At 36.7% G+C, this 15,393-nt stretch overlaps 1 protein-coding gene across 2 annotated transcripts in view; it reads right to left on the bottom strand.

Annotated features, from left to right (window-relative positions):
• The window catches only part of BDNF (brain derived neurotrophic factor), a 136,169-nt gene that overhangs the window by 27,062 nt on the left and 93,714 nt on the right, over nt 1-15,393 (bottom strand). The window contains exon 1 of one of the 2 annotated variants that reach the window (XM_044059667.1): nt 352-681. The exons of the other annotated variant lie outside the window; for it this stretch is intronic. The gene's annotated coding sequence lies outside the window, so the exon portion shown is untranslated. Of the gene's footprint in view, nt 1-351; nt 682-15,393 lie in introns of those variants that run through there. 2 annotated transcript variants of the gene reach the window in all.

Here is a 15,393-nt window from a genome sequence, read left to right on the forward strand (position 1 = left end):
TATGAATAAACTACAGACAGTATACATGCACCACAAAATAAATAATTAGTAAAGTAGCTTCTGTTTGAATCGGTTTAAACTGATTTTGCAGGAATCAGACCTACACACTAAACAGAATACATCCACATAAAACGTATTGCTCTGTGGACAGCTCCCATAGCTCCTCTTATTGAGAATTCAATCAAGATAATAAACTCATTTGTTATTAATGTTCGCTCCTGCTCAGGTTACAACGGTTCTTTTCAGCGCAGAGGTGCAGGAGGTATATTGACATAATTGTTTACCATTCAATTACTTTATCAGACTTCACCCTAAAGCTGGCTACAATTAAGAAAATCAAAATAAACCCACCTTTCAATGTTTAGCTGGAAAAGAAAACATCAATAAAAACACAATTTCATTTGCTGTGTTCAAATCGGTCCCCTAACCTTTCCTCACGGACTTAAACTGCAAAGTTCTCCCTAGGTTCTTGAAGCGAAAGGACTAAATTATTAATGATGGAAATTGCATGGTGAAGGTAATGGCATCCCCTGATTGAGTGGCTGTTGCTCCATTTGATATCGATGCAAGAGACGCTCAGAAGGCATGCTCCTCGGATCACGTTCTCCCAAGAAACGCACACGCGCACACACAAACTACTCTTGGCTAACTAGAACTGTGACCGTCTGCAGCCTCACGAGCTGTGAATGGGAATGTGGGAGGGAATCCTCACTACTGCTGCTAAACTACAAAAGGTGACGTCGATGTCAGCTGATCATGCCGCTGATGCAGCCACAGCCCCAAAATAGCTACAGTAGCACATTGCAAAACCAAGTGCCAACGTCGTGCTTTTGGCGCATCCGAGAATACCCTTCTTACAGAACGATGAATCAGAGAATAGTCCAAAAATACTTGTGCTATATGTTCATAACATAACTTGAATTCGATACTTTTATATTGTATTGAGATGCTAACGCTCTTTAAAACGGATGAGGATGCAAAGCAAAAACTCATTATGAGCAGAACTGCTACTGACCATGATTTTGCATTACTTGTACTTCAACACAGTACAACTGGGCTCCAATCCCGAAGCAAAATTTTTATTAAAAAAAATTAGACCCGCAGTTCTTAGTGAATCGTAGTGTAACCCATATTTTTGCATTTAATTTTTCGATGTTTTTTGTTTTTGTACTACATGCTGTATTATTGTTAGTGCAGCTTGTTAAGCGTTTTCCAGCACGAGGCAGAACGGTATTGTCATCTGAGTGGCAAAACAGATTTGCTGTTCATTCATCATCCTTGGCGGCTTTAAGCAGTTGCCCAGTAATGTTTTATAAACCATACCTTTCACCTGTACTTCATTATGTGGAACGGTTCTCATTTTGTGTCATAAAAAGTCCACGTTCCTCACTGTTCCACATTCAGTGTCACAGAGTCATTGCTAAGAATTTTCCTAAATAATATCCATTCTAAATACCGAATCATATTAATTCGTCGAAAGAAAAATATAAATAAAACTACATTTTAACCATTCCGCGAGCTTCCTAGCTGAATTTACTAGTAAACTGTCAGTATGTGTTCCACATTTTTGCACATTTGCTCCACATTATGAGAAGCAGTGTTCCACATTTTTAGGAACTGAAGATTGACAACTTGAGTTATAAACTATTGATGGGAAAAAAGTGACATGTTAACTTTTCCCGTCACAAACTAAAGCATTTTTAACGAACCACTTAGACCATTGTCTTCTTGTGAAGTTTATTGTTCTCACTTTGAGATAAAATACATAATGGCACTTTGTGCCTACCCGCTCGAGTCCTTGGCATGAGGGAGGGAAGGCTGGCAGTATATTGTGCTGTTTAAAGCGTTGCATCACAGAGTCTTAACAGTGAATGAGATTAACACTTTTTAGTAACAGTAACCGCGTATTGTGACACTTTTCTACGTTTCTTTCCGACTATGAAAAGTTACATAAACCACATAAGGATAGCTAACAAAAGCGCTATGAATAAATAAAACTACACACGTCTGGTAAACTCAAATTGTGCTGGCTCATGCAGAATACAAGTTCAAATACATATTTTCCTAGTCTTCTTAGGTTTGAGAACCCTAGTGATCTGAGTTTTCCTGCGTTCGACCGACTAGAGTGAAATATGCTTCACCAACTGCCACCCCATTCTGTATACTGAAAATCTTGAATAAGACGATGACTGTTCACCAAAGAAGATGGAGAATCCAGATATAATGCAGTACTTACATTTATGCAGTACACAGTATAAAGGGGCAGACCAACAGATCAAGAGACCAATCAGTCATATTTGAGGCTTGTCTTTTATGTTTTTTTTTCTCTTCAGCATCACCTGTGATGCGAGTACCATGGGTCACGACTACCTCTCAAAGTACAAGAGGATCGCAAGCATCGCTGCTTTTACAAACCCACTTAGCCTACACTGTTGATTGCAGGCTGCTATTCTACGATGGACCGAATTTAATTTAGTTATTTATTTGCATGTGGCTCCCGCGAAGTTCCGACTGGGTCATGCAAGACCCCCTTTTAGCGGAAGGAGAAAAAAAAATGTATATATTTAGTGAGTGAAACACATACAAAGAAATTATAGCAAGAAAAAAGTAATAGAACAAGAGATTGCAGTAGAGGAAGTAGTTAGGATACACAGTTGTAGAAGAAGAGGACGAGAAGAAAAATAAATAAAGCTCTAGATGTTGACAGAGATCCTTATTGAAATATCTGAAATTCTATATGACTGAATGCATACTTCTCAACCTCTTGGCACAAGGAATTCGGAGAAAGCCAAAAACAGTGGGACAAAGGCACAAAAATAGGGACACATTTTAAATAATGCTCTTATAAGCTTAGAAATTTGCTAGAATAAACTATTTTGTGTTACCATGCATTCTCTGAAGGATATGGAATCTGAAATTCAAATGTTTGTCATTATTTATTGAATTCAATCTTCACTAATTTGCCAGAAAACCACACATTTTATGACGGACAGACCAAAATATAGGGTAAAAATCTAGACAGTTGAGAGGTATGATTGAATGTAAAAGTAGGTGGAGGACTGAATTATTAATCTGCATTACCAAGATTACAGAAGAGAAGAGGTTAAAGATTCACATCAACAGTTACTGAAGTGAGGAGAAAACTCTTGTAGTGTGAGAGAAGGAAGTAGTACAGAGAGCAACAACATAACCAGGAGTTGAAAAGCAGGAGCAGATTTAAGAATTAAGAAGGTGAGTATGGAAATGTTTCTTGAAACTGTTCTGAGTTTGACTTTGTCTCAGGCCAAAAAAGGACATCAAATGTGTCTAGCATTGCCCATGTAGATAAAGTGTCTAGTTGGATGAAGAGGGAGTGCCAAAGTGTTACAGATAGCATAAAGCAGCTTCAGACTCCTTTCCCCATGCAAATTTAAATTTCAGTGTATACTCTGTAGTACATGCACAAGGAATAGATGGTAGTGTACAGAGCAGAAGAATTGCTCCTGTTGAGTTAGAGAAGGAATGCAACTAATCCACTCTATACAATATACTTATCAGTAGTTTACAAATATACCAGGTATGATTAGTTAATTAGTCCACCACTCTGTCACTTGGTGCATGGGTGGATTCCTGACTCAGTTGTATACAAACAGTACACTATCTGTATACAGTATAATTAAAACATAGTAGTCAAGTATTATGCATGACCACTAATGCAACACACAACATTTAAGTCTATAGACTGCTAAAGAGCTTTATCTTCTAGTAATGGGGTTGATTCCCTTAAGTTCCACATATGTTGCCCAGCTAAGCAAATCACATAGACAAGGTTCCACTGTTGCCCCTATAAAAAAAAAAAAAAACTTGTGTATTAAGGTTATACAATTAGAAAAATGTAAATGTAAAATTACAATTTACAAGCCCATTAGTTTGTCACCTTGAGGAGTGATAACCAGGGACACTAATTTTCATTTTTGCTGGCAAAAAGTAACCAGTACATCCTATTTTTTGTCACCTTGAGGAGTGATAACCAGGGACACTAATTTTCATTTTTGCTGGGAAAAAGTACCAGTACATCCTATTTTTTGGCTGTCTGAGAATTGAAAAATCATGACATTTTCACAGAAATTGGCGATGTAGGCCAGAGAACCATTTGACTACAAGATGTACTTCTGCTCGTATTTATTATTTATAATACTGCCCGCTTGCATTACTGAGTGTTCTGTGCCTAGAATCTGTTTTAATTTTCAATATGTATTGATACAGATGTAAGTATTAATTAAATTACATTATTGACCAGAAATTACATTTAAAAATCATGGGCATAATTCTTGGATTTTGTTTCATGAAAATGGAATTTCATTATTTTGAAAACCAAAAATCAGTGTCCCTGGTGATTACTGGGTCTATATTATTTTGTCGAATGGCTACTCAGCAAATAGCTATTAATTGAGCACCTATTTAGTGAGGCCACTCTTCAAATGGTGAATTTTAATTACAGCAAACCAGCGGTTGGCCACCATCTGGAATTTGCCCTTTTCTCCACTGTAGTGCGATCTCAGAGTTGGTATATTTAGTTAGGGGGGGTATGGGTGGCACTCAGGGCATAGCTCCCCACCTTGGCAGGTTTTAAATTTTATTTATTTATTTTTTTGCAGTCACTCAGTTGGCCAACTGCTTGTTTGCCCTACTTAAAATTTGCAGTTCAGTGAAGAGCGGCTTCACAAAATAGGTGTTCAATGAATGGTTTCTATACTGTCCAAAATACTAACCTGATCAGAATAATGTAAAACTGTGTTCCTTTCATTCCCCAAGCATTCACTGTTCATTTACCTTGTAAACACACAGTCAGTTCCTATATTAAAATTAGAATAAAAGATGTTCATAACACATTTTTGTAAATTACATTTTTCCTCATAGTCTCTCATAAGTCAGTTCCTTATACAATGGGTATAAGTTAATTGTTTTCAATATATAATTTGGAGACATAACAGTCTCTGATCTCAATCTAAATCTAATCTAAATAAATATTCCCAATTCACTCACTAAAAACCCTGATCTAAAGTAATCAAATAATCAGAAATAATCAAGTTTTGAACTATTCAAATACTCATTGACCAGAGCTAAGTTACTAAAATATCCCTCTATTATAGGTTCATAGGTGTGCACTAGGCTAATGGCCCTTTGGTCTTTACAAGCCTAGCCATAGGATTACCCTGGCATAGTGCCACCCGACCGTAGTTCCCAGTGTCTCTGTCGAGTAGAGCCACTGGAGTTATTCCCAGGGTGAATTTTCTGTTTCTCATCCACTCATCAGGATTTCTCTTGAAGATGGTCAGCGAGGTACTCTGCTTGACATGTATGGGAAGCATGTTCCATAGCATGGGCAGTCTCTGGGTTATGAACCTGTCCCTCCAGCATGTTCTGTTAATTGTGGTAATGAGGTTGAGGTCTCTGGAGTGTGTGATGTGGTGGGATTGGGATTTCTTTAGATGTAGCATTTCTAACAGAGCTGGGTCAGACATGGCTTTGTAAGTCAAGCAAAGATCGCCTCTAAGTAGGCAATATGAGACAGAGAATAGTTGGAGTTTTTTGAGTCTGTCCATACAGGACAAGTGTTTAAGGCCTAGGATCCTGTTTGTGAGGTACTTTTGCGGCCTCTCCAGTTGTTGCAGGTGTCTAGTGAGGTACATGCCAAATGGGGCATTGCACTCGATGATTAGCCTAGGGAAGAGTAGAGGGAGACAATGACCTCTTTCTTTCTGGATGCAAAACCCTTAGTAATGAGATGTGCCACATAGAAGGACTTTCTGACTACAGTGGCAATGTGGCGATCAAGAGAGGTTGCTGTCAACCTGTGTTCTCAGGTCTCTTATAACGCCTTCTGTGTTCAGTTTACTACCATCAATGTGGTAATTCATGGGAACCGGGTTTAGTCCTGGATACAGAAAATCTGTATCTGGACTAGACTAGTTACAGGAAAGGGGGGAAACAAGCTTAGAATTTTTGTTTTTAGTGAAGTGGGAAAGGAGAAAGCTGGAACAGAAGATAATCCAAGGTTAAGAACCTAAGTGGGTTGGCCTTCTCAAATGTTCTCTCTCTATTAGGTAGAATTAACTAATGAGACTAGACTGAGAGGAGTGTCCCAGAGCAAATGTACAATATGGGAAGGCAACTGCAAAGCCACCAAGTATAAGAGCAAGACAACAATAGGGATGGCGGGTGGGAAACTATTACACCCTACTGCTATTACAGCTACTAGCTGTAGTCACTAAATGAAAGTTTTAAACATATAAAGGTGCAAGGACACTGTAGAGAATGCTTTTAACTGCAAACAAATCAGTTATATGATACCTGACTAGAACACAGAAACCTCAAAAAAAATGCACAGAAAGACACAAATAAAGCACTCACAAACATAAAATACTGCTTATCACGAATATATGTTATATGTTTTACATTTCTTAAATTCTTGAAATTAAGATGTTTTAATCTCTGTTTAACTTGTGTAATGACCTCTGATTATGTACATCTAGCATCTATTCCTCTTTAGGTACAAAGTAATTATTAACTTATTACATCAACTAAATTATTCTTGATTATTCATGATGAAAAAAAAATGTTTTTAAGTTATTTATGATTTCAAGAATATCATTAGGCTTGACTCATAGCAATTTGGTTTCATCAAGGTAATACCATGCCTGTTAAAACTTGTAAATGCCATTGAAAGGGTAACTGAAGTGGTCAGTAGAGTTCATGTGATATATAAAGTTTACCTTAATCTGACCAAGGAATTCATTACCATACCACATGCTATTATTATAAGGAAGTTATCTGCTTAAATAGTGATGTGTATGTGTTCAATGGATTACCAACTAGTTGAAAGACAGAGCACACATTGTCCATGTGGCAGGTGCCTCCATAAATAGTATGAAGGTGACCAGTGGTGTCACTTAGGGTGCTGTGCTTGGTCCTCTCTTGTTTGGCATCTCTTTTGCTGATCTTAGAACTGATAACCAGGGCATCTGGTTGATCAAGTTTGCAGATGACTGCTAAATGGATATTATCATACTCCCCTCTGAGATATTTGTACCTTTCAAAAATAATTTACCCTTGTTAATGGCTGGTGTAAGGATAATGGGCTTACACTGAATGCTAAATATATAATATTGTTTTCTTCAGAAAACAAAAAAGTTGTTTGCTGCTAACAGTATTGACAACATTGCATTATCAAGCAAAATAGTAGTCAGAGACCTGGGTATCAGGGTAGATTGCCCCCTATCCTTTGATTACCACATAACAACTGTTGTAAAAAAACCCTTCTGTATTTCAGTTACATGCCAATTGTTTCGTCTAGAACCAAGGAAGTTATAGATCCTCTGTCTTTAGTGCTGGTTAGATGTATTATAGAATACAGTGCTTTCATTGGTATGCACCTCAGTAGGCATATCCACAAACCTCAAAAAAGCTGCTGAGGTTCCTTACTATTAAGATCTCTGGTCTCAAGAACTTGTGTTACAAAGAGAGGCTGGAAGCCTTGTCCCTGTACTCTGTGTATTATAGACTCCTGAGGGGTGATCTTTGCCTCACTTATTGTACCTTAAGGAGCCGGTGATAGCAGACCTCCATTTTCATTAAGGTGGAATGCACAGTTAACACTAGAACTAGAGATGTGAATTTGTTTCCACAATTAAACAAATCCTGCTGGAGAGACAGGTTCTTTAGTCAGTGTCTTCCTCTTGTTTAGAATAAACTCTCACTGCAAGTGAAGCAATGTGGTTCACTATTCTCCTTCCTACATAACTTGGACAACTGGATGGATCCTATCAATCTTACCCCAGGGCTAACTGACCTCTTCCTCATTGAGCCTGAGGATGAATACTTGGCAAGGTGCTCTTGGCTGTTAGATCAATTAGCCTTATAGATCCTATCATCCCATGATCTGTTATTAGATTCTTATCATGTGTCATTTTTTTTTCTAAATAAGATGCACTAGGACACTTGTTCATTTTCAAGAAAAGAAGCACACTAAGCAGGCGTTTCATATTTTACATCAACATGGACGACTTACATAGGGAAAGCATTCTGATATTACAGCCTACTTTGATATGCACAGCATCCCTGCAGCTGAAGCAGACCTTAATGTCAACAGCATAGAAGCTAAATATCAGAAAAAAAGAAGTTGCAGAGTTCCACAACAAGAGTATAACACTTTAATAAATAAAATAACAAAAGTGAGTGCTTTCACGATCTGCCCAGATCGCTTCTTCAGACTGTTACAAAATGACATAACTGCAGTACATTATATACAAAAAGAACATTGATCATTAACACATTAAAAGCAATTAGTATATCTTGTTAAACTAACGGCATGTCAATATAGTATGAATAAAACACAAGTGTTTAAAAAGCTTTCAATGCTTCAATGCCCATGCTTTGAGGAAGGGTTTGAGGGATACTGCATCATTAATGCCTGGGAGTTTATCTGCATTCAGTTTAATTATCCATTTTTGTTCTAGTTCTTCTGTCCTATTAATCAAATCTCCCCCTCTTGGTCCTTCATTAATAACTTCTAACACAAAAAAAATTAAAAACATGATGTATACCTTTCTTCTCAACATGTTTAGCAAGGGCATTGGTTTCTTTAACAGCTACAATATCTCTCATATGTTCTAATACATGTTCTCTCAACATCCTATTTGTTTTACCTATATAATAAACTTTACATATTTGACAAAAACTAAAATATACAATGTTTTTAGTTCTACAATCTGCATAGAAACTTGCATCTATTTTATTTTTTTTCTTAGGATGAACAAAGGTAGTACATGAAAAAATATATCTACAAGCCATGCATCTCCTAAATGGATATGACCCTTTTCTCTGTGAAAGGATTTAATGTCTAGTACAAGATGGTTTATAGCGTAGCTGCCTTTTTAAGGATTTCTTATTAATAAAAGAAGAATGTGGTATAGGGTCTATTACTCCATCCAATTCTTTTATTGCAGTTAGGATATTCCAGTTTTTCTTAAAAATGCTACAAAATACATTTATATCACTAGTAAAATAAATAGGAAAACGTAGTTTAACTTCATTATCATTTCTGCTCCCTAACTGTTGATCTACTACATGTTCAAAGAAGTAGGGTTGGCTTTTGTACTTCTTTCACTTAGTGCATGATTTGCACTAGCATCCACTTCTGATTTAGAATAGCCTCTGCTAAGAAAATCATCTTTCAACATTTCAGTTGTTTGCATAAGGTCATTATCAAAATCATGTAATCTCATATTCCTTAGCATCTGTTCCTTAAGGACATTTCTACTCACATGCCTGGGATGCATGCTATTTTTGTGTAATAGACAGTTCTTTCTTGTTGGTTTTCTGTATAAACATGTCCCTATACTATTCATCTCTGATTTTTTAACCGTAACGTCTAAAAATTCAATATTATTGTATGAATATTTATAGGTAAACTTTAATAATGTAGTTGTTGTATGTAAATAATCAGTAAATTCAACCAGTTCCTTTTCTGTTTTCCCCCATAAAATAAAAAGGTCATCAACAAAACATGTATACCATATCACATGCTTACTATGTTCATGCGCTTGTAGTAGGAAAGTATTCTCCCATAGCACTAATACCAGATTGGCGTAGCTATTGGCACAAGCAGTGCCCATAGCTACGCCAAACTTCTGTAAATAATAATCACAAAAATGAAAGACATTATTTTTTAAAACTATCTCCAATAATCCACATATTAACTCAATTTTATCATTAGAAAATGATTGCTTTATTGTTAAAAGTTCTCTAAAATTCTCTATGCCCCATTGGTTAGGGATAACTGTAAAAAGAGAAGAAATATCTAGTGTAACTAGCATAAACTGTTGGTGTAAGTTAGCTGTCTGTACATATAGCTTTTGTAAAAAAGTTCTAGTGTCCTTTAGGACCGAATCACATGTGTCTAGAACAGGATGCAAATTCTTTTCGATAAAAATAGACAGTGATTCAGTAGCCCACTGCTTGTGCCAATAGCTACGCCAATCTGGCATTAGTGCAGTGGGAGAATACTTTCCTACTACAAGGGCATGAACATAGTAAGCATGTGATATGGTATACACGTTTTATTGATGATCTTTTTATTTTATGGAGGAAAACAGAAAAGGAACTGGTTGAATTTATCGATTATTTACATACAACTACATTTTTAAAGTTTACCTATAAATATTCATACAATAATATTGAATTTTTAGATGTTATGGTTAAAAAATCAGAGATGAATTGTATAGGGACATGTTTATACAGAAAACCAACAAGAAAGAACTGTCTATTACACAAAAATAGCATGCATCCCAGGCATGTGAGTAGAAATGTCCTTAAGGGACAGATGCTAAGGAATATGAGATTACATAATTTTGATAATGACCTTATGCAAACAACTGAAATGTTGAAAGATGATTTTCTTAGCAGAGGCTATTCTAAATCAGAAGTGGATGCTAGTGCAAATCATGCACTGAGTGAAAGAAGTACAAAAGGCCAACCCTGCTTCTCCGAACATGTAGTAGATCAACAGTTAGGGAGCAGAAATGATAATGACGTTAAACTGCATTTTCCTATTTCTTTTACTAGTGATATAAATGTATTTTGTAGCATTTTTAAGAAGAAATGGAATATTCTAACTGCAATAAAAGAATTAGATGGAGTAATATACCCTATATCACATTTTTCTTTTATTAATAAGAAATCCTTAAAAAGGCAGCTATGCTATAAACCATCTTGTACTAGACATTAAATCCTTTCACAGAGAAAAGGGGCATATCCATTTAGGAGATGCACAGCCTGTAGATATATTTTTTCGTGTACTACCTTTGTTCATCCTGAGGAAAAATTTAAAATAGATGCAAGTTTCTATGCAGATTGTAGAACTAAAAACATTGTATATTTTAGTTTTTGTCAAATATGTAAAGTTTATTATATAGGTAAAACAAATAGGGTGTTGAAAGAACGTGTATTAGAACATATGAGAGATATTGTAGCTGTTAAAGAAACCAATGCCCTTGCTAAACATGTTGAGAAGGAAGGTATACATCATGTTTTTAATTTTTTTGTGTTAGAAGTTATTAATGAAGGACCAAGAGGGGGAGATTTGATTAATAGGACAGAAGAACTAGAACAAAAATGGATAATTAAACTGAATGCAGATAAACTCCCAAGCATTAATGATGCAGTATCCCTCAAGCCCTTCCTCAAAGCATGGGCATTGAAGCATTGAAAGCTTTTTAAACACTTGTGTTTTATTCATACTATTTTGACATTCCCTTAGTTTAACAAGATATACTAATTGCTTTTAATGTGTTAATGATCAATGTTCTTTTTGTATATAATGTACTGCAGTTGTGTCATTTTGTAACAGTCTGAAGAAGCGATCTGGGCAGATCGTGAAAGCGCTCACTTTTGTTATTTTATTTATTAAAGTGTTATACGCTTGTCGTGGAACTCTGCAACTTCTTTTTTTTCTGATATTTATGCTGGTGTCGTTGCTCGAGTTTACTCAGTACTCACTCTATTTTTGTTGTTCATCAGCATAGAAGCTAAGTTGACTATTGTTTCATTTTGTAAGGTGCCATTTGGGTGTATGGCAATGCAATTTTTGATATTTGAATTGATTTTAAAAATCTAACCACCTTCTCAGGAATCTGAGTTATCTACCAGGAACTCAGCATTTGAAATGCAACCAGACAATAGTGTTAGTAAAGCAATATCTACAGTTTCAAGTTGTGCCTTTATTCCTAACTTTAACCAATATTCTTGAAATGGGTGTAATCACATAGCAGTAGTTAAAAAAGTGTTATTCTGCACACAATCCTTCATGCACTCCTCCGTGCATACAGTTGATCTAACTTTTCCCCCTCCATTGTGAAAGACAGGCCCATTTGTTTCCTAGCTAAGATAAAAGCCCTATAGTGAATTTATTCAGTGCTTAGGGTGGGAGGCTAATATGCCCATTCATTTCCTTTGGAGGTGAGACTTGGGTATTTGGGTGTGGGTCATCCAATTGTTGTGCCAAATACCTCTTCTCTTCCTAGTTTAACCCCTCCCTGCAGCGGCTCAACATTCATAATTTATGTTTTCCTGGAGAGTTCACATGTGAGTTGTTAAACACACAAGTAAAGTCCCCCAGCTATAATCCAACATGGATGCCATCCACCCTTTAATGACGTCTACTAAACCAAAGCACTTCTGGTGGGATCAGGATTGCAGTGAGTCAAACTGCCTCCATTTCCTTGGGATGGGCACAGACAGTGCTGATGCTCAAATTTTCCTACCATCTATCTCTTCCTTTTTCCTGTGTCACTACCTGAACATGGGTCATTTAGGGCCTAGTTAGGATTTTATCCCTCTATGCCAAAATAGCTGGTGTTGAAGAAGTTGGCTTCTGATCATAGTTTGTATCTGTGTACTGTTCATCATTTGCTGAAGTTCTAAAACAGCTACAGAAAATGTTATTGGTTCTCATATGAGGAGCTAGCATACAGCTGGCTTCACGAGAAACCCCACATTTCAAACAGTATTTCCAAAAGGCCTAGCTGAGCAGAATTTCTATACAAGTACTTTATAATCCTCTAAAAATTCCACTAGGGGTCTTTAGCAATGGAAAGTAATTGTAAACCATTGAAACACATAATTAAATCCATGCATACTACTGAATGTCAGTGTATAAAAAAAGAAATAGTTATAATGGCAGTCATTAAAACCACTCTAATAACACCAGCCTAACATAAAACTTACACTGAACCCGCAATAATTGTTAAAACACATTAATGAAATATATGTAAAAAACACACACATTTAGAATAAATTACACACAGCTAATATCATTTTACATGAGAGGCTTCACCATCAATACCCCCATTGTTTTTCTATACTAACTCCATGCTTGCTTAACAGTGACCAAAGTGCATTGTCATGTTAAAGCACTGCAATCAAGAAAAACATTAATTTTAACCTAAATAAGTAAAACAACCAATCAGTGTAACAAAACACTCTGCACTTCTCTTTGATAGAATGACTTTCAGTTAACTGACCTATTCTCCCAGTAGATTGTGTAGCCTATTTTTGTGGGTACTGAAATCCTGTTTCTCTATGATGAATTTTTTTATGTTTAATAAAGTGGTGCAGCAGTTAATATTGTTGCCATACAGCACTTGGATCACTAGTTCATTTCCTGGAGAAAGTGTTTTCTGTTCTACATACTCTCCCTTTATCTGCATGGGTTTCAACAGGGAAGAGTCACAGAGTAAATGGATCAGCCCAATAGCAGTAGTTCCTAAACCTGATGGAAGTATTAGATCATGTGATGACTTTAGGAAACTGGATAGTATTTCAGGGTTTGTTACCTATCCCATTACTAGAAGTGATGAGCTGATAGAGAGCGTAGGGAAGACCAACTACTTGGCAAGACTAAATTCAATGAAGGGATACCAGAAGATACCACTTATACACCGCCAAAGAAAAAAAAAAGACAGCTTTTGTAACCACTGGTATTCTATTTCAGTACACAGTGCTACCACTTAGCCTACTGGGAACCCCAGCTACTTTCCAAAGGCTGATGGCTAAAGTACTGAAGCCTTACTCCCTCTATGATGCAGCATATTTGGATGATTTGATTATTCATTTAGTGGCAGGGAGTTTCACCTATCAAAAATGCAGGTTGTACTAGAATTTATAAGACAGGCAAGCAAGCTTTACTATGCATGCCAAGAAAAGTAAACTGGACATGGTGGAAGATACTTTTTTGGGATATCTTATAGGAAGTGGTGTGGTAAGGCAACAGGTAGAACAATAGAGGTAATAAAATATGGTCTGTACCCTCTAATAAGAGACAGGTGAAGGCATTTTTTTTATTATTTTCAAAATACAGAAAGTTTGGGCCAAAGTTAGTGACTGTAACTTGCTCTTTGATAAATCTCACAAGAGGGGAAGCCCCTGTCAAGATGCTGTAGTCTGTCAAGGCAGACAGAGCATTTAACTAATTAAAAAGTACCCTATGTTCTGAACCTGTATTAGTGACAACTGATTTTTCTAAGAGGTTACTGTATATACTGATGTGTCAGAGGCAGGTTTGGGGACAGTGCTATCTCAACACATTCAAGATGAGGTGCACTCTGTGTGCTATATCAGTAAGAAGTTGCAATGCAAAAAGGAGATATTCAGCTACTGAAATACAGCATTTAGCAATAAAGCAGGCCTTTGATGCCCTGACGTTTTGCTTTTTAGCCAGACATGTTAATTTGGTAATGGATCGCACCACATCGTAATGGTTAAATAGGCAGACTGATGGCAATATGAAGTTGTACCAGTGGGCACTGCCTGCCAACTATTTCCATGTACATTGAACCATAGTCAATATGAAGACGGGACTATTACAACAGTCAGTCAGGCAACAAACAGTGTGGTTTAGTCACTGATTACCTAATATGCTAATATTAAAGTAAGTAGTCTGGTGAGCTAGTATCAGGAAGTTTGATCCACAACTGAAATTCGTAGTTGGTCAGCTGGAGCTTGCCTGAAAGATCATGAAAGCATGGAATGTGGCAGCCCAGTTGAGGATAACTTTTGGAGTTATACTGGACTACTTATGTCGAGACTCTGTTTTTGAATATTAGAGTAATAAATGCCTAAGAAAGGATAGAAAAAAATATCTGGGCCTTTTCCAGTGTGTGCCAGGATAAGTCCTGATCCCCCAACGCACACTCATTCAGTATTTTCTGAATATTAGATATATCTTGATGTCTCCCTATTGTTGATAAATGCCTCATGGCATACAAAATGTGTGGCAACACCATAGTGTAACTGACTTGATACAACATAATATTGTGCTAAGCACATTGATTTTCAGAATCTATTCTTTCTTCACCCTGTATTTTAATCTTTGCAACTTCCTATGGCATATTTCTTCCAAATTACTAACTAAAAATAATCCCAGATACTAAACTTCTTTAAATAACTTCATGTTGTCCCTCCCTAATTCTTCTGCTTCCCTTCCTATCCTAACAGCCCTCCTTTTTTGTTCATTGCATACCAAACAAGAAACTGCTCCAATACTTCTGAAACATCTGTAAACCGTATTGCTCCACCCTTGACAACCTACTACTTATCAATGGACAGTCATCAGCGAAAGTCAAGAGAGCCCATTCATCTTTAAATTCCTTTGACTGTTTTTCAAAAGATCCCTTGTTTTGCATGCCAACTCTTCCATGATGATGAGAAAATCCCTCAAGATAGTAGGCATCCTTGCTTTGTACCTCTTCATAATTCACCACATTTGCTAGTCCCCCTTTAACCATCACCCTAAACATTGCATGGTCATGTAATATCCTCAGTCATGCCAGGAATTCCCCAATGACCACCTCCCCT

The sequence above is a fragment of the Protopterus annectens genome, chromosome 17.part0, assembly GCF_019279795.1.
Source record: "Protopterus annectens isolate FY-2018-M chromosome 17.part0, PAN1.0, whole genome shotgun sequence".
NCBI classification, from domain to species: domain Eukaryota; kingdom Metazoa; phylum Chordata; order Ceratodontiformes; family Protopteridae; genus Protopterus; species Protopterus annectens.